The sequence below is a fragment of the Neopelma chrysocephalum genome, unplaced genomic scaffold (genome assembly GCF_003984885.1).
Source record: "Neopelma chrysocephalum unplaced genomic scaffold, ASM398488v2 Primary Assembly neopelma1_226, whole genome shotgun sequence".
Lineage (NCBI taxonomy): Eukaryota > Metazoa > Chordata > Aves > Passeriformes > Pipridae > Neopelma > Neopelma chrysocephalum.
The window spans coordinates 747,443-767,252 of NW_020897888.1; the positions used below are offsets into that span (position 1 = coordinate 747,443).

The window sequence follows — 19,810 nt, forward strand, 5'->3', positions numbered from 1 at the left end:
GGCAAACATTGCTGCACCATGTGCTTGAGCCAACACTGTCACAGGATCACAGAGTATCCTGAGCTGGAAGGGACTCACAGGTCCAACCCCAGGCCCTGCACACACACCCCAACAATCCCACCCTGTCCCTCAGAGCATTGTCCAAACTCTCCAGGAGCTCTGGCAGCCTTGGTGCTGTGCCCACTGCCCTGGGGAGCCTGGTCAGTGCCCAACCCCGCTCTGGGGGAAGAACCTTTTCCTGAGGTCTAACCTGACCCTGCCCTGACACAGCTCCAGGCCATTCCCTGGCTGCTGTCACTGGTCACAGGAGCAGAGATCGGAGCTGCCCCTCGGGAGGAAGCTGAAGGTTGCTACAGGATTGGGAGACAAGGTGGAGGCAGCATCTGAGCTCAGTCACAGCAATAGGAGACCCATCTGAACAGTGCAAGCCTCGGGAGTAGAAGAATTTCCAGACTATACCAAGGACCACACCAGCAGGCACAGCAGCACAGAAATGAAGGAAGAGCAAAAGGTAGGCTGAGTATCTGGGAAAAAAAAATCTGAGAGAGTGAGAATCAGTCTAAGGAATTAGTCCTCAGGGAAACAGTGGAAGCGCTTTTGCGTGGGTATTTTATGAGAGACTGGGCATTCCACCAACAAATGTACTGCAGGAAAGAATCAGACAATGGCAAGGAAATGGATTAAACGTGTTAGCAAGACAATTTCCAGATCCGATTTCTGTGAAAAGAAGACCATGACCTCACCACTGGATCTGTGGTGTTAGCATTAGTACTGCCCCATTCACGAGCCCCAAGTCCCTCACTACCATGGGTATGGTCTTAAGACAGACCACACCAAAGACTGAAAGGGATCTGGGAGTGTCTCTTCATTGTTACTTTATTTTCGCATTAATGATGGGTCAATTTATGTCCACAGATTTTGTAAGGCAGAATTCACCAGGGATACTGAGGAGGGGAAAACTGAGACACAGAATAAAGCTTTTGGGGGAAACAAGAGGTCTGAACTTGATTAAAAGAAAAAAAAAGCCAGAAGAACATAATATTTAAAGACACATATGTGGGAGAAGCGACTCTTTTCCAAGGACAGATGGTAGCAGTGGAAACATGGAAAATGGCTGGCTGGCCAAACTGCTTCTCTGTGTTTGCTTCATCCTTTCCAGTTCACTCCAGTTAACTGGAGCACAGCAGGAACACCAGCAGCTTTTCCTTGGGGAGGGTTCCCACCACTGTAACCAGCACAGAATCCATTTCAGCACCTACCAGGATCCCATCAGGTCTCTGTGCACCCTCCATCTGCACACCCGAATCAGAGCAGCCACTTCAGATGCAGCTGTGGAAGAAAGCAAAAGCCAGAGCTTCCCTTTCCCTGATTGACTAATGGGGGTTGGCCACAACATCCAAATAAACAGGCGCTTACCAAAGGGATAACTGTGTAATCCAAGGACTAGTCAGCTGTAAACACACACTGTGCCATTAAACATCCTCCCCCTCTTGTATGAAGGAATTGTTCCCCCATAGGGCACCTTTACATGTTGAATTTATTGACACCTCAGTGAAGCACCCCAGAAAATGATGGAGCTGATAAAGTTGGCCTTTGGAGCAGAGGACTGGTGCAGAGCTTCATGTTAAACCAGGACTCAAACACACAAACCTCATCTCAATATCCCAAGTTTCTGTCAGCACACCAGACAGCTTTACACTGGTGCTGTATAGAACAAGGCCCTGGTCTTCAGATCAAGGGTTCACAGAAGCCTGCAACAATATTTTACTGAATATTTAACACTTTGGTTAGAATACCATCTTCTTGCCTAGAGATAAAGCTTAAGACTCTCTTTGACATGTGTTTTGTCATGTCTTTATTTTTCTGTCATCTCATTGGGGTTTTTTTGTGCTCCCCAAAGGAGCTCCTGGCTGGGTTACTGCAGAGAAGGATATTGAAGATGGTTCACGGGACAGCAGTGCATTTCCTGCCTTCCCATGATCCTTCTAGGATGAAGGATCCTTGAGCCATGTCCTGTCTCCAAAGCTGGGCAATAGCAGATGCCAAGGGAATAGTACTAAAATGGAGCAGGTGTGAAGAGATACTTCCCTGACTCTCTCCCAGCCTCTGGAAATCTGCTTCACAGAGGATTTGAGACAGAGATGGAGACTGTGCTTGTAAAAGTGTTTGATGGAATTTTATTCCAACAATTTGTTCAATTGTTTCTTGAATTCACATGAGCTTTAGCATTCGTACCACGCTGCATCAAAGCTTTCCATAACTCCTCCATGGTGTATGAAAGGGTATCTCCTTTTGATAGATCTAAAAAGATCTAGACCTTTCCACTGCTATTTTGAAGCTCCACAACTCTGGTATTAGAAGAGATTGTTCTCAATCTCTCCCATCTCCTGTTCTTTATTCCGCTAATAATCAACTCTATACAGAGTGCAGATGGGAGCCTCAACATCAAACCCAGACCCTGAATTGTCTCAAGAGCTGGAAAGCAGCTGAGAAAAAAGAAACAAAATACAGAATTAAATGCTGAGAATGAACAAGCTTCTATATTTGAGCCATTTTTCAGAGGAACAAAGTTTTGATCAGCAGATATTTCAAGAATGCTGAAAGATCAGGTTTTACAAATATAAGGCTCTGGGGAAGTTTCCTTTATTTTCTTTTGGCTGTTACATCAGATGAAAAACTCCAGCAATTTCTTTTGGTTTTATGTTTTCACAAAAAGAACTGGACACAAGCACACCAAATTAATCCACTTCTGTGATTAAGCAGAATGTGAACACGGTTCGTTCTGGAAAACTTTGGGAAGCACATGGATTTCCTGTATCCCAGGCATATGGCTCACCACAGTTATTGGGACCTCTGAAGGACTTTGAGAGATGACTGCTCAGTTCTGCTGGGGACTGTAAGACAGTTCTTGCTGTCCTTTCCATGAATTTCAGCAGTAGTGAGACAATGGGATAAATCCTCAAATCATTAAGATAGTAGAATCATCAGGCATTAATTGTAGCATCTACTAATAAACGTCTCTAATTCATCTGCTCAAAGGCAGAAAAGAGTAAGGATTCAGTTAAATAAATCTGCTGAGGCCCTCAATGCCTTTTTATCAGTGTTTTAACCTGTTGCCCAAAATGATGGAAAAGGAGTCCTCAGCGCTGGAGAAACAGAACAGTGAACATTCCTCTTCATTTAATGCTGCTGTTTCTCAAGGAGTTAATAAATATCAAATGAATAGAAGAGCTGCGAGTCTGCCACCAGCATGGATTGTCATTTAAATCCTTTCCAATTGCAAGAACAATGAGAGCATGTGCCTGGAAAGGACTTCAGGGAGTCCATATCCTTTTAACCTCCCACAGCTATTTGGTCAAGGGCTCTCCTGGGAGCTGGGCGGGGGGCGGCAGGTTGGCTGCACCCGCCACACCGGGGAGAGAGGCAGGAGAGCTTCCAGAACTCACAGACAGGCCTGAGTCCAAGAATGTGCTTAATCTTCAGCAACGGGGAGTTAAGAAAGGAGGATTGTGGTCTCCATTTTAGCCTGTATTAACCACACACAGCAGCTTTCCAGTATTGCCCGTGCAACTGTCACTGAGCGAAAAAGGAAAGTCACACAAACCCTTTATACAATTTCCATGCCCCACTGATTCCAATATGCTCCTTAAGGTCCCAGCAAAGCACCTCACATCAATCTGCAAAATTTATTTTTCAAGTTTGAAGTTAAGAAATACCTGAAATGAAACACAGGTTTAGGGGCACTATTAGGTCAGTCTCAAATCTAGCTGACATTCCGCCTTAAAAAGTAAAGAGTTCACTAAAACATTGTATTTTCCTTTCCTTTTGCTCTGTTCAATAGAACTGGGTATTTGAAAAATGCACCTTATTTCTATCCTGCATTTACTCCATATTCCAATCATTACATGAAGTAATGGAATGATTTAGAAGCTCTGGTGTTGCTGCACATACAGTTGTGGCTGCAGCTCCAAAAGACAGAATGCACTCAGGAACACTTGGGAAGACAGGCAACACTTCTCTTATCAGTCAGAGACCAATGGAAGAGGGACTCTGTACCACTCTCATCTTTTTATGCTTCACATTGCTTTATATTTTTTAAATTCATGAATTTTCCATAATGCAAGACTGCATTTTATGAATGCTTATAAATGACACAAATATTTCCCAGTAACATGAAGAATCTGGACAGGCTAACAGGAAATAGAAGATATCCATCTTCCAGAGGATGAAATGGAGTTTCCATCTCCAGATGGTTCAGTGGCACTTGGATACCTGCCAGCTCCTTTTTGGCAATAAGAGGAGCAGAAAGAATAAAGGAAGCTTTAGGAGCACTAGTGTACATCTCCTTACTCCATTATCTTTGGCAAGGACAAGTCCAAAACTCTCAAGAAATGCCCTTTCAGATCTCAGTTCACTAACACAGAGCACTTCAGCCATCATTTCCACAACACAGGCATGGTCAGGTCGTGAACATCACACCGACACATTCACTGGTGACCAGGGAAGGATGTTCCCTTTGGCTCAAAACCCACCCTGGACCCATTGAAACAGATCCAGGATACGCATCTATGAACCATTTCAGCCAATGCTGGCTAAAGGACAATGCATGTTTGGTCAGCTGGAAGAGACTGTCACCGCCTCCTTACAGCCTCCTGCTGCACTGCACAGGGCAGCAGAGTCACCAGGGATCCCACCCAGCTCCTGCTGGTTATCCAACTGTCCAGGGTTATCCAACTGCATCCCTGTGGAGTTTGGTGTTAGCACACATGGGAGATGGAAGGAAAAAACGAAGCATATTTTGCTTTGCACCCCATTCTGTCTGGGGGGGGGTCCTGGCAAACCTCTACACATGTGGCAGAGTTGGACTTGTCCGTGGTTAAACCACGGCAGCTCCGTGACAGGGGCTGTCACAACGATCCAGGGCATGGAAACCAACACCACAACAGACAGGAAAAGGGGAAAGTGCTCTCAAAGATTTTGCTCTGAAAGCAATTTCCCACTGATTACTCAACAGCAACATTTGAATTGATTGATTTGGTTTTAGGCAGGCTCCTTTTTTGGCAGGGTATGTTACCTTGTTTTCTCCTCTAGTTCTCTCATAGCACTGTGAGATACCAGCTGCAGGTTCTGTGTCACCTCGTGCAAGAGATCTGTATCTCCTACAGCTAGTCCTGTTGTCAAGGGACACACAGTTCTAGGAGATCATTCATTTTAGGATAAAACTGATGCCCTTTTAGACTCATGCCTAGACAGTTCTCCCCGCTGACTGTACAGATCCTGAGGTGACCAGCTCTGCAGGGCACAGAGCCACAGCAGATGTCAACATTCAGTCCCTCTCAGGGACTTCTCACCCCCCTTAATCCAAAAATATAGTGCCAGGTCTCACTCCAGGCAGTGGGAAGAGATGCAGGACTCAGGGCATCACTGAACTCACCAGGGAGGCCCATAAGCACTGAAGTTCTCTGGACGGGAACACCCAGGAGAGGGGTCATTCAAAACAGGACCCAAAAGAGACTGAAAAACCAACGAAACACCACAGCACACACACAGCACAACAGCAGAAGGCTAATAATGAAACATGTGAATGTTGTCTGGGCACACAACTAGTTGATCCCAAACTATTTTCCAGTCTACAAAGGCATAAATCATTACAGACCAGACTTACAGAACCCCAACAACAGTGCTGTAATGTCCTTGTAATTTGAAATTGCTCATAATTTTAAAAAGCTTTATCTGGATGGATATTTCCCTGATGGAAATTGCAGACTGAATTACTTGAGAAAATTCCTTCATAAGCATTTCCTCCATTTCTGAAACACGTATGTTTTCCACACCCGGATGTGGCTTTGCCATTCTCATTAAAATCTCTGCAAATCAGGCCAAGTTGAGAGCCCCAGAAAAACCTTCATTTGCAAATGCTCAGTGAAGAACAGCTAGAAGGACAAACTTAAAATTCTTTAAGAGTCCTAAATTTCTCTTGTAGCCACAACTATTGCTGTCACAAGGTACTACTGACCTGGAGATTTCCTTCATCCCAGTTCTGCAGTGTATGACAAAATGCCCAAATGCAGCATCAAATATTGACCATGGGATGACATTTGAAGGTCATTCCTGCCCTCAGCAGCTACCACAGAACACTGCTGCACTCATCATAAAACCTGAACACAGGTCAGGGCAGAGAATCTAAATCCTTGCTCCTTCTGCCACCCTGCTCTCTGTGGTGATTGAGCACCAGGTTCTCAGTCTCCAGCTGAGACCTCAGCCAAGGGGTGGCAGATCACATGTGACCCAACTCCCTCCCTCTGTTGCACAAAGCAGAACTGCACCAGCACCTCCTCTGCAGAGCCTGGCACACCAACATGGCCAGTCTTCTCACCCCATTACTAATAAACCGTGCTTTTAGTAATATTTCCTTTGAGGAGATGCTTCCAAGTAACCCAGATTCCCTTGCTCCTGAGCATCTCTGATTCTGTTGGGCACTCTGTGCAGCTACCCACGAAGGAAGTGCCAAAAATAATCTCCAAAACCAACTCGAATTCTCATCCAAGTTCTTTCTCATTTTGATGACCATCTTCTGGTTTCACCTCTGAGTTCAACCTAAACACAGTCACGTGTGCCCTGACACACTGTCATCCAGCATCACCAAACCCCACAAGATCCTTCTGGAGCATCCCCTTGCCTCAGTGTTACAACCCATAGAATTGTTAAGGTGGGAAAAGAACCTTTGAGCCTGTTCCAATGCTTGACAATCCTTCCCATGAAAAACTTTTTCCTAATACCCAATGTAAACCTCCCCTGGCACAACCTGAGTTTCCCTTTATCCTGTCACTTGTTACCTGGAAGAAGAGACTGACCCCCACCTGGCTCCACCCTCTTTGCAAGGAGTTGTAGAGAGCAGTAAGAGACAAGCAAAGCCTTGTCTCCATCCTGCTTTCAGCACTTCACACAGCCACACTAAGGAGATGATGGCCAACTTTAGCCAGGAATGATCAGCCTTCTGGAGCATCTGAAGTTTCTTCCCACACTCTGCAGGATTCTAGAATTTCTTGTGGTACATAAAGGCCACAGACTTTGCCTCAATACTGGGCTCCTCTAACCTCATCCCACTGTTCCTGTTTCATTCAGTTCTATCAGTGATGGAAAAGCTGGGAACTAGAAAGCAGATAAAATTAGACCTACCCCAATTTTCATTCCCACATAAGCATGTTTTCACACAGAAGACAAGGAGTGAATATGCTCCATGTCAGAACTCCCATTAACTTCTTCCTGCAGTGATAAATGGTTCAATTCCACAGACAGAATCAAAACAGAAGGCAGAGTTTTACCTGCTCCATGGGAAAAGGTGGGGGCCATGGGCTGACTCAGGAGACAGAGGTGGCTACTCCTTTCTGCCACTTACCCCTTCGCCAACACTTTTATCTATCTCAAGTTTACAAGTGACTAAATCAACAGATAGCACATGTCCTCAAACCTGACTGCTTCAGCTTCAAGTGTGAAATGAAAACCACCCATGAGCAGGCCATCTGTGCAAGGCAGCCTATAAGAAATGGAGCTGACACAGATGGGACATATCACACGCTCCCTCATGTCATATCAACACACCAGCTCTGCAAATCTGCCCGAAATAAACCAAAATTGACAACACATTCTGTCTGAGGCCAGCAGGGCTGTGTAAGCCTAGCATGTACTTGGCAGGGTCTGGATTGTTCTCTCCACTTTTAACAAGCAACTCACTCATAAATGGAAAACTTGCGAGCGTTCAAGTCTTGTGCTGTGTTCAGATGTCTGGAGGACTGTATTCAGTGAAGTCTCCTTCAACTAATTGGGATCAACTAATTGGCCTTCAAATTCATAGACATGAAGCTGTAGGTTGCTTAAAAACTAGCAGGACACAACACGGCTTTACAATCCACAGTGGGGACAAACACTGGTCTGAAACATTTTCTAGTTCCATTAACTCTTCACCAACACATAAAAATAACACTTTAAAGATGTTTATTTTTACAAGTTACAATAGGTGAAGAATATAGCTGAACAATATAGCTGAACACATATGGAAATGCTTAAGCAGCAGCTCTATTTTCTATCCAAGAAGTCTGCAGAGAAACACAATAAACTGAAGTTACACACATGACAACTCAATGTACTACACACAAAAAAAAAAGACAAAAAAAGCATGTTTTCAGAAAAAACAAACTTTGGGGGTTTTTTGTAGGAGAAGCATCTGAGGAGGGAGTAGCTGGAATAGGCAAGCACAGAAATAGCAAAATACAAGTCAAGGGAACAAGGCCCCAAAGACGAGCATTGCCAAGTCAGATCACACCCTGTCCTGGCCAGTGCCCAGCAGTCAGGGGCCAGTGCCCAGAACTGGGCAGCTCTATCCCCAACAGTTCCCTGACTCTACAACAACCTGCAGATTAAGATTTCCAAATGCCAGGTCTCCTGTATGGGTAAGAAATAGACTTTGTTATCTTTCTTCCAAGAGTGCATCCAACCACTTTCCTGAAAACTCTCAGCCCCAGAGTCTTGTTGCACCAGCTGCCACATTGTAATCCACAGGCAAAGCAGTGTTTCCTTTTTACTGAACTTCCTACGTCCTTTTGACAACCCTACTTTTTGTTAGGGAAGTAAAGGGAAATGGGGAATGACTGCTTATCTTCTGTCCCACTCCCTTCTTCAGGCCCAGATGTTCTGCATTTGCAAACGGTTCCAGAATCTGTTACTGGGGGAGGCAGTACCTGCTTTAGCCCACGTTACTGCACATTTACTGATGTAAAGTTTAACCTGCTGGTTTATTTTCCACTCACATGGGACCAAAAAGTAGGTACTTTTGCAGCTTTAGAGTTGACTATGCCAAGTGCTTTGAATTCCCTTCGACTTTGTTATTTCTCCATCCCTGCCTCCCTCAGGTCACCGGTCTCCTAAGGCTCCTGTGTCACTCTCATGGTAACCACTTTCTGTTATAACACCCATCACTGTTACACATATTCTCACTCTTTAACCTGTCACTGGTTTACTAGAGAACATTCTCTTATCCCCAGGAAGATCAGCCCCTCTAAGATGCTGCAACAAAGGACCATGTCAGAGGCTGTTTGAAAATCTGAGGATACCACACACACCAGAACACCCGAACCCAGATGCTTGTCCTTGAAGACTCCTCAATTGCAAGTCCTTTCATGAAAGACATGCAGACTCCTCCACACTCACATAAAATCATGTGCCAACTAATTCTAATCTATATTATTCTTTTGATGCTGCTGCACAACACAAAGTCAGATTTCTGTCTGCTGCTCCCCAGGCTCCTGGAATTCTCTTGCAAGTTGGCATCGTATCCGCCCCATCTGTTCTCTAATAGGAGTGAGGAGGTTTTAATTGAAAGGTGATACAAGTGATACAAGTGTTAATTATTCAACAGTTTCTCTCTTGAATCATAGAATCATAGAATGTTAAGGGTTGGAAGGGATTTTAAAGATCATCTAGTCTCAAGCTCCCCTGCCATGGGCAAAGACAACTTCCAACAGAACAGGCTGCTCAAGGTCTTATCCAACCTGGCCTTGAACACTGCCAGCGCTGGGGCATCCACAACCTCCTGGTGCCAGTGTCTGACCACCCTCACAGTAAAGAATTCTTCCTAATACCTAACCTAAATTTCCCCTCTTTCAGTTTATACCCATTATTCCTTGTCCTACCACTACAGTTCCTGATGAAGAGCCCCTCCCTGGCTTCCCTGTAAGCCCCTTCAGATACCAGAAGGTTGCTAATCCCTCCTGGGCTCCAACATCCTGGTCCCTGCAGGCAGGTATTGCTCCCTGCATTCTTAAATTCTTCTGTTAACAGTTGGGTTTGACATGGGTTCTGGTAAGGAAACCAGGAGGAGTGTAGATGCCTCAGAAATTCAATGTTTCTTTCTGCTTCACCTTCTGCAAGTGATTTTTCACACCCTGGTATTTCAAGGGCTTTTGCAAACTTTTAGACAAGCTTCTTAATCCCAACATATTTGGAAAAGAAGTGTTACTTTTTATACTTTCTGAAAGCTGTTCCTCTAAGTTTTTTGCCTTTGACAGTGTTTGTTCTTTTCTGTCTTCCTGGCTTGGTCATGACTTCAGCTTTTGGAAGGATGCCCCTGCCTCTCCAGCCTTCCTTCCCTATTGCTTCACATCAGAACTCTGCTCTCTCACACTGCCTTTGATAGAGTCGGGGCACCTCCTCTGCAGCACAGTGCCTTTAAATCAGCTTCAACTACCTACAACTACCTACAAACCCCTCTCACTGCTCCTTTCAGTTTCTTTATAACCTGCTGCCTCATTCTGATGTACTTTCCCTTTGGAAACCAAGGGATCTGGCTTCACTGAAGTTTTTGGCTTGGGTTCCTTCTGTGGGATCTATAAGTGCACTTGTGGTCACACTGACAGAGCAATTCCCAGGAGCAAGCCAGAAGTATCTTCCCCTCTCTGGATTCCTTCACCAGATGTTTCCCAAGGATGTCATTCTTGGACTGGGGTGCCAGTTTTCTCCCATTGTGTTTCCTACATTAAAGCTCCATACCAGCATTATTCTATACTTTTCCTATCTACAAGTCCCAAGAATTTCTAATCTGACGGATTCTGTTATTAATACAGTTATTTTCCTGATATGACGTTCAGCTTTACCACACCACACTACTCCCCTGTGGGTACGAACCACTCTCTCATTTTTATGTAACCTTTAACTCAGTACCCAGGTTTTCCAACTGAAGTTTGCCTTCCACCAACTTTCTTACAGCCCTATTCGTCTCACAAACTCCCCAGGTCATCTACCTTATTTCTTAAGATTTCAGTCTGTCTAGAAAGAGACACAATTGGTCCAATTTGCTTCCTTTTTTCATGTTCTGTCAGTGCCAATCCAAGGGGAAAACCTGTGTGTTGTACAATGAAAATTCTCAATGACAAAGTGAACACGGTGGGTTTAAGTCTCAGAGACAGACCAAAACATCTCTGTTATCTAATAAATTCTTGCATTGAGCATTTCAGTGTCTCCTGGATTTCTACAGGTTTTTTTGCTATTATTTGCCAAAAATAGAAGAAAAAGAACCAGCAAGAGTATTTTCCACTAGTCACTAGAGATGAGAGACTAAACCTCTACTAAGCAAGCCAGCAACCCCAGTGGGAGGAGGGAAATCTTCCAGTGTCTTGATTTTGGGGTTAAACAATGTACTCTGAAATTTTTCCATATTTATTTCAATGTGCACAAGAACAGACCTGACTGTCAGTGCTTCTTAAGTCTCTTAAAAGGAAAAGAAACCAAGAAGATCCAATTTATCCTACAGAGCTGGATGGAAAACTCAGGGGGCAAAACCCCAGAAAAATCACTAGAGAGAGGCTGCATCTGTTGGACTGAACAACTTATTTGGATACTGAGAAAGAGAGGAGCCAATGTAGTTACAAATTGCTGTTGCATTTTGTTTCCTATCACCCAAAACCTGCCATTGAAAAGCAGGTATTTCAGCTTATTTCTTAGTTTATCATGTTGAGTTTTCTCTGTCTGTTCTACGTAGAATGTGAAAGTTAATTATGCTTCAAGAAAGGTAATTCATATTTAGCTATTATTCGTCATGTAAGTACAGAATAATTGTTTGCATTGCTTCTGTTATGTTCGCATTAATAAATGCATAAACATCCAGAAAGATGAATCCACAGGACAGATACAGTTCTGCTCATACCAAGAAATTGAAAATAACTGCTCTCTTTGGAAGTTCAGAATCAAATACATCACTGAACCAAACATTTTCTTTAGAACCTCAAAGAAAACCAAGAAATGACAGGACCTTGCAAGTGGTTTATTTTCATTGCTCACTGAAAAATAACTATGACAGTTTTTTAACCCTCACTCAGCTCTTCCTGTTGGTATTGATGCTGATCATGTTTGACACCTCGAACTAGCATGTCACTAAGAAAATAAGCTATAGCTGAAAGCTTCTCATTAAGTACGATTTTGCTTTTCAAACACCTGTTATCTGAATAACACTGTCTTTTACTGAAGTGTGAAATGAGCAAGGGAAAGAAACTGCTGAGGAATTGAATGCTGGCCAGAATGGTACCGCCCACATTTTTAGGTCAAAGGCTGAATCCTCACAGAAGGAAAGACAAAGTTACTGGAGAGAGAATAAAAAGCATCAGCCCTAATATTGCACACGCTGATTTAACATGTCAGATGACTGTGGAGAGAGGTATGAAATGGCATTTAGGCATCAATCAGTATTTCAGTGCTACCTCAGTACTCCTTCAGCTGAGCCCCATTTCTCTGCCTCTGTTCCTGAAGCTGCTGAGGCAAAGACCCCATTATCAAACTGTATTTTAAATTGTTGTGAGTCAGAACTACTACCTGCTCCTCTAAATCACCACCAGAGAAGCCACAGAACCTGCCAGGCAGTGGTTCAGCATTGACTCAGCACCAGGAGGAAAACTCTGGGCCTGCAGTTACACATTTCTCAGGGTTTGAGAGTACAATATGCAGCCATGAGAACACAGAAAGGCAGGATCCCAGCAACCCAGACCCACCACTTTCTATGGCCTCTGTTCCTCAGAGGAGTAACAGTAATTCCATAGACTTTCCATCCCAGCTCTGAGCCGGGGCTGCAGGGACAGGGCAGGACCCACCCCACACACTCCCACAGAGCTGTCCTGCTCAGGAGTGAGCTGCATGTTTGAGCTCACACTGTCACTCAGCAGGGATCATCAGACCTACCAGGAGGATAACAAATACCCAAGGCAGCAAATGAACATCAAAATAGAACAACATCCAAGACACCGTGAGAACAGGTTTGAGGGGGAGGGGAAATGTTTTACATCATCTTCCAGAGCAAGCTGAAGGAATTCCCAATGCTTGGGACAATACGGCCCAAGGGAGATGGTAATGGGAGAGAAATAAATTCTTTCACCTCTGAGTTGAAATCCAAGTCAGGCTGGTAGTAGCCAAGAACCATTAGCTGAACATCTGCGAGCTGTTTGGCAGCCCATGTGAAGTGAGTTATATTCCTCCGTGTCCGCAGCCCAGTCCCACTAATTGGCACCACGTTGGCAATCCAAACACAGGGGTTAAGGTCTGAGCACACAGCAGGCACCAACTACGAGATTAGGCAGCTTCAGTTTTGAGGACATATGTGATAAATTAAGCATTTGGTATATGTAACTCCATTTAATTGCCCCGCCATCCTTTCCTGCCCTCAGAATAAAACCGTAAATCCAAGCAAGCCAGCACACTGTCAGCATTCCCTTGTCCAGCACACAGCTCCTGAAGCAGTAAGACACATTATTAAGTCCATTACTAGTCAAAGCAACTTAAACAACTGCTTACATTTTAAGTTTATGTTGTACAGTATTTTGCTTAAGTATGAGCTAAAGTGTTTGGTTAATAGGTACCAATATGCATTAAAACAGTATCTTCCTCTTAACTCCAGTTTTTAACTCAAAAATGCAACACTCCCCCAAAAGGCAGTAATGATACAGTCTTATAAACCCCAAATGACTAGGCTCTTTTCTCTTTGTGTTTCCTTCTTCTGCAGCTTCCCAACAAAGAGTGCACAGGACCAAAGCTGACCCAGGAACAAGACCCATTAACTTTTAGAGAATTATCCTTTGTGTTGCCTCATGGTAAAATGTTTCTGTCTGAGGACAAAAAAAAAAAAGTTGTTAGCTCTCAATATATATCAATAAAGGAAAATTGATTTTTCATATAATCTGAATATGGCAGAATAAAAAAGTCTAAACTATGAAGGAAGGAAACTTATGTCACAGTTTAGAAACCATTTACACATCACTTCAGTTTAAAGAACTGCTTATGATGGGAACATGATGAAAGCTGTTGAGCATGAGGGGAGATAGAAAGGAAGCCAAAAGAAGCATTTTTGCCATAAGTCTACCAGAAAACAGAATCACAGAGTCAGTTAGTTTGGGAGGTACCACTGGAGGTTTCCAATCCAATCAGCTGCTCAAAGAATGGCCAACTTCAAAGTGGGATGAGGTTGCCCGAGGATATTTCAGATGAAAGAGCAACATAGTGCAGTGCCCTACAAAATCCACCTATAAAGAAATTGTTCTTGCAAGGCGAATTCCCCCTTGATTTACCACTGCTCTGGAAATGATTCAGTTCCAAGCTGTTTTGAGAAGCAATGTGGCCAGCTGCCACCAAGAACAGTGAGACTGAAAAGGAAACAAACCTAATCTAAGTATCCATTAGGACCAAGGTTTGGAGAACTTCAACTGGTAGAATGCAGATCTGAGCACAGGAGATTGCCTGGGAGAGCTTGGAAAGGCCAGTCCTCCCAAGATCCATGTTTTATCTCCCATTGGAAAGGTATGCTCAGCCTGTGAGAAAAAGGCAGCACTGACATGAGGCCAGTCTGCATGAAAACAAACCCAACCCACAGCAGGTCTGCATTCCACAGCCACGGTCAAAGGGCTGCATTCTTCCTCCTTGTGCAAGGAACATTTGCAGTTATCATCCAGGGGGGTTGATGCCTCCACACGAACAGCCTGCACACACTGCCAGCCCTGCCTTGCCTCACCTGGCCACTGACAAAGCCAGGCCAGTTTGACTTCTGCAAAAAGGTGCTGCCAGTTCCCAGGGCCTGCACACACCATTGAGGATTCTTGTCTCCTTTTTGTCTTTTTTTTCCCCCTTCTGCTCTGCCCTTGTGAGATCCCACCTGCAGTGCTGTGTCCAGCTTTGAGAGCCCCAGCACAGGAAAGATGTGGAGCTGTTGGAGCAAGTCCAGAGGCCACGGAGATGCTCCAAGGGCTGGAGCCCCTCTGCTCTGGAGCCAGGCTGGGACAGCTGGGGGTGTTCACCTGGAGAAGAGAAGGCTCCAGGGAGACCTGAGAGCCCCTTCCAGGGCCTAAAGGGGCTTGTAAAAAGGAGGGAGAGGAACTTTTTATACAGGCAGATATGGACAAGACAAGAGAATGGCTTCCCACTGACAGAGGACAGGATTAAATGGGATACTGGGAAGAAATCATTTCTTGTGAGGGGCAAGATACTGGCACAGGTTGCCCAGAGAAGCTGTGGCTGCCCCATCCCTGGAAGTGTTCAAGACCAGGTTGGAGCAATTTGGTCTAGTGGAAGGTGTCCCTGCCCATGGCAGGGGGTGGGACAGGATGAACTTTAAAGTCCCTTCCAACTCAAGCCAGTCTGAGATTCTGTGATTCAAGAGCTTGGTGGATCAAGGGATAGAGGAAGACCCCTCCTTCCCCAGAGCTCCAATATCCCTGCCAGGCTATCCCTGCATCTGCCTCAGGCAGCAAGGACACAATCTTCTTTTTCCCATCACTATTTAAGCCTTTAAGGTGAATCTTTTCTTACTCTCTTCTGTAATTTTGAGAAGTAGAATAAGATCATGCCCATTTTTTAAATGCCAGACAAATTCCTGCTGCTTGAAGACAGGTTATTAGCAGCTTCTTTTAATAGCACACCACTGAAAATAATTATATTGACACTTGAGGTGGGAACTGCTGTGCTGACATCTGAAAGAGAATTACAGGAGGCTGTGATGACTGGCCAGGAGTCCAGCACAAGCTGCAAGAAACCAGGCTGGCACCAAAGACATCAACAGGGCAACTGCTCTGCCCTTGGCTGCATTCAGCCCCCTGAGCTGCCCGTTCAGGAGGTGCTGAGGTAACTCCTGAGCACTAATTCTTGATGCTGCAGGAGTCAGTGGGGTCATAACGGCCAAGAAAAGGTTATAAACCAATGATGTAGTGAGTTGCTTTATTGAGCAGCTCTCACATGCACTTCTGAACCCTCATGCAGGTATCAAGTAAGCATTTATACTCAAAATAAATGTTTTCTCACAAAACCAAGTATAGAAATAATACCAAACTCATGAGTTTCCTGAGAGTAATTCCTCTCCATTTAGAAAACAGGAGGGGTCCAAGAAAGAACTCCTTCTCTGCAGGGGAGGAAGGCAGGAAGGAAGGAAATGTGAATTACATACACCTCTGGATAAGTTCTCCTTAAAAAAACAAAAAAGGAAGGAAATTAGAGTTAACTAAAAAGAGCACGTTTAGCATCACTGCACAAGCTGGGGGAAAAAATCTCGGAAATCCTGGCTAAAGAAAATGCTGCCTCCTCTTTTCACTGCTGGGCTTCTACAGTCCCTGCCCAGGGAGAGGGAAAAGGGCCATTTTTCACCCTTTTATAAGCAGCATCACTTTGAAGTTACTTACAAATCAGAGTCACCACTTGATGGTCACCTCTCCCTATGTCATCCCATGTTTCTTTGTAATAGGGCTGTAAAAAACATGTGTTTTCACTTTTTTTTAATATTATTATTAAAAAAGGATAATTCATAACTGAGCAGAGACAAAGGCTCTGTTGATACAACAACATGTGGATTAAATCTGAAAGGAGAAAGAAGGCTGTTCTAGTAAACTGACAATCCTGCTCAGAGGGCTTATATCTAAATTAGTGTAATAAATCACAAGGAAAGATTTCTCTTTGGCTGAAATCACCATTTATTTAGGCATGGAAAAAGAGCATTTTAAAATCACTCTGGACACTGTACACCAAAGACTTTCTTTGGTTTTGTTCTTTTGGTTTTGTTTTCTTTTGTGTTTTAAGCATATCCCCAAAGTTTTGCTTTTGCTCTACATAAAAATATTTACTTTCTGATGCTTAAACCTATGACAAGTCAGCCAGACAGCACCACTGGGCTCTGAGCTAAACTGCTCCTACTGAAACGAGAAAAAAAGGAAGGAAAAAATGGTGCTTGCTCCATTACATCATCACATCAGGCAGAAGACTGCCCTCAATTTAAGCTTTCCCCATTATGCTCCTCTCCTGTGTTTTTATAAACACAGTTGTACTTCTTCCCTTCACCTCTGTTAGCAGTGGCTTCTTCACTGATTTTTTTAAGCAGGAAACACTCTGCAGCTCTTGCTGCCTGCTCCCATCACACAGCAATTTGTGCCAGCACAAGAACTGCCCTGTGAGAACGTCAGCCTGAGGGTAGGTGAACAGCAGGAATGGGCTCAAGAAAGCTCAGTCACATCACCAGCCTCAAAACAACTGCCCAGAACCAGCACTGGGCCCCCAGATCCCCACGGACACTGTGCTGCTCAGGGGGAAAATCAGCACTGGGCAGAAACCTTTTAAGTACAATACTGATTGTAACCAGAGATGGGACCAAGAACTGCAACCAGCTTCTTTAATATAGATTAGATTGTACCTGGGACTGATTTCAGAGCTAAAGCAGAGATGACACCAGCATGTCACTTATTACACCCTTCAGTACACGGTGCTGGGAGATGGCGTTGGCTAACCCAGGCAAACTGGTCACCACAGAACACCAGCTGCTCTTCAAACAATGACAAAGACCAAAACATCATCAAATGAAACTTTCAGTTCCACAAAAATGTTCTGTAAGAAAATATTTCTAGGAGATGTTACTCAAAACTGAAGGAAAGTGTTTTATACAAGCAGGCTGGAGCTCCTCTTGAGCGTGTTCTGTAATGTCACTAGCTCCTGGATTACCAGCCTTTTTTAGAACACCCAGACTGTGGTAAAACATGACAGGGATCTGAATATGGGATGGAGAACAACACCAAGGGGGTGAAGATTTTGGCTGAAGCCTCTGTCATTCACAGTATGAATCCCAGTGTCATTAACTTAAATCACAAGAGTACAAGAAACACTCTTGAAAACCATGAAAAACACAATCCCCAGCCCCACAGATGAAATGCTTTAAGCTCAGTAACTGCTTTTTCTCTGCCAGAGGAGTCCCTGTATATTCCATTCCACCTTAAAATCCATTTGCCAGGCAGACAAATAAAAGGTTCCTCAGAAACTCCAGATGATGCAGTCACTGGGAAGCCATCCCAGCCTGCCTTGTTCGCTGCCGTATTCCCAACTCCCTGAAACAATCCAGGGGCCACACAACAGCCCTGGGTCAGGTCTGGGCTGCTCCCTCTCCCTGGCCCACTCCCTTGGCCCAGAGAAGCTGTTGCCACCCTCCCAGGAGAGCGGTGGGAGCTGGGAATCACACAAGTGCCTGCATTTATCCCAAGGGCTGGTTTGCCAGGATACCTCACCCAGACCTGACTGGAAGAGCTGTTCCCCCTGTGCCATCAGGTGCCTCCCAGGCTGCAGGAGTGTCTCCACAGCTGCTTCCCACACACCTGCAGCCACCCACATGGCCCCTCTCAGCTCAGCTGCTGCTGCCTCCTCCTGCATCTCCAGCTGGGACAGACACCGGAGAACCTTGGAGCAGGAACATCTCAGCTCTCCTACTGCAGGCAACCCCTCCTTGCCAAAAAGCTGAGGAGCTGTTCTAGTGGGACAGAAAGGGAAGGCACAAGATGAGATTAAAAACTAGGAGAGGAAAAAGATGGCCTGACCAGTACTTTTTCTTATTATTCTGCTTTGATTGTGGAGAACGGAGTCTCGTGGCCAACAGAGTTCATGGAAGCCCTACAGAGTAATTCAGAAATCCAAGCAAAGTGCTGTCTCCTGGCTGGAGCACAGAACCTCCTATTGCCAGTGTTTATTGTCCTTACCCCATGGATAACAAAGCTGCACCTGGGAGTAAAGCTCCCTGGCAAGGCAGATGTGCCAGTCCCAGCTGGAAGGAATCCTTCCCAGGAAGGAGCTGGTCAGTCAGTTGGCCCTGGCTGGCCCTGCCACATTGAGGCCCCTCATTGTGCCTCCTCTCCCACCTTGGAGAGGCACACGAGTGCCCCAAGGAACAGTGACACAGAACCCAGCTCATCCCTGAACTGCTCTCACAGAGGGGGAATTCAGAGGCTGAATAAAGCCATACCTTAAAGCTGAGGTTTATGCCCTGTAGGGATGGCTCCAGCCTAGGAAACATGCCCTGGGTTTTGCCAAGCCTCCCCACTGTGGCTATGAGTCAGTGCTAATTGCTCAGAAATCGTTTCGGGTCCCACCAGTTTGGTTTGGTTTTGTGAAAGCAAAACAAGGTATGTTTGGACAAAGGTAAGATTGTGTTTATGTTTACAGACAATCTGACTCCTGCATATGAAAAATGCTTCTGCTTGGACAAAAAACTAAAAACATCAAGAAATCAAAAGTAATGCAAATGATCTGGCTCTATAATCTTGCCAGAACAGAAGCACCACCAAAGCAGTTGAGCAATAATCATGGTCTTAAATTTGATTTCTCTGACTCCTGCTTTGTTCAATATTTTAATTATATTTTTAAAAAATTCTAAAACACTTCAGATTTCAAAGCACATTTATATACTTGAGTAATTATTCCAATTTAAAAATCATTATCCTCTTTTTTCAGAAGGAAAGTGAAAGGAGACATGACAAGCTGTTTGCCAAAGGCACAGACAGAACTGATATAAGGGCTGGTATTAAAACCCAAGAGTTTCTGAAGCAACTTATTTTTTATAACAGATTGACTTTTTTGAACTTGATAGCAACCCAAAGAAATTCCAAAATGAATATACATTTAAAATCAGGGCAGTTTATGGGTAAAGGCCACAAGAAAAGCAAGTTACTCTAATTAATTCACCTTTGGAAAACTACAGTGAATTCTCTAATAGATTGTTGCCATGTTCCACACAGAGCACAAGCATGAAATCAGCCCACAGCACAGGGTCTTGCCTTGGATCATTAGTACCCAGGGCAATCCAGCTCGGGCTTCTCTTACTGCTCTGGGGGGTAAAGGACATTTGCATCAGGACTTTTCCCCAGAGACCTGGTTTGGGAATGTGGCTGCTCGGGCTCCCCGTGGGTGAGGCCAGAGTGCCCTCTAACGAGGCTGCAGCTGCATTTCACACACACACACAGAGGACAGCAGAAAAACCCAAAAT

At 44.6% G+C, this 19,810-nt stretch overlaps 1 protein-coding gene across 6 annotated transcripts in view; it reads right to left on the reverse strand.

The window, feature by feature from the left end:
* The window catches only part of EXD3 (exonuclease 3'-5' domain containing 3), a 288,298-nt gene that overhangs the window by 261,183 nt on the left and 7,305 nt on the right, over window positions 1–19,810 (reverse strand). The window lies entirely within an intron of this gene.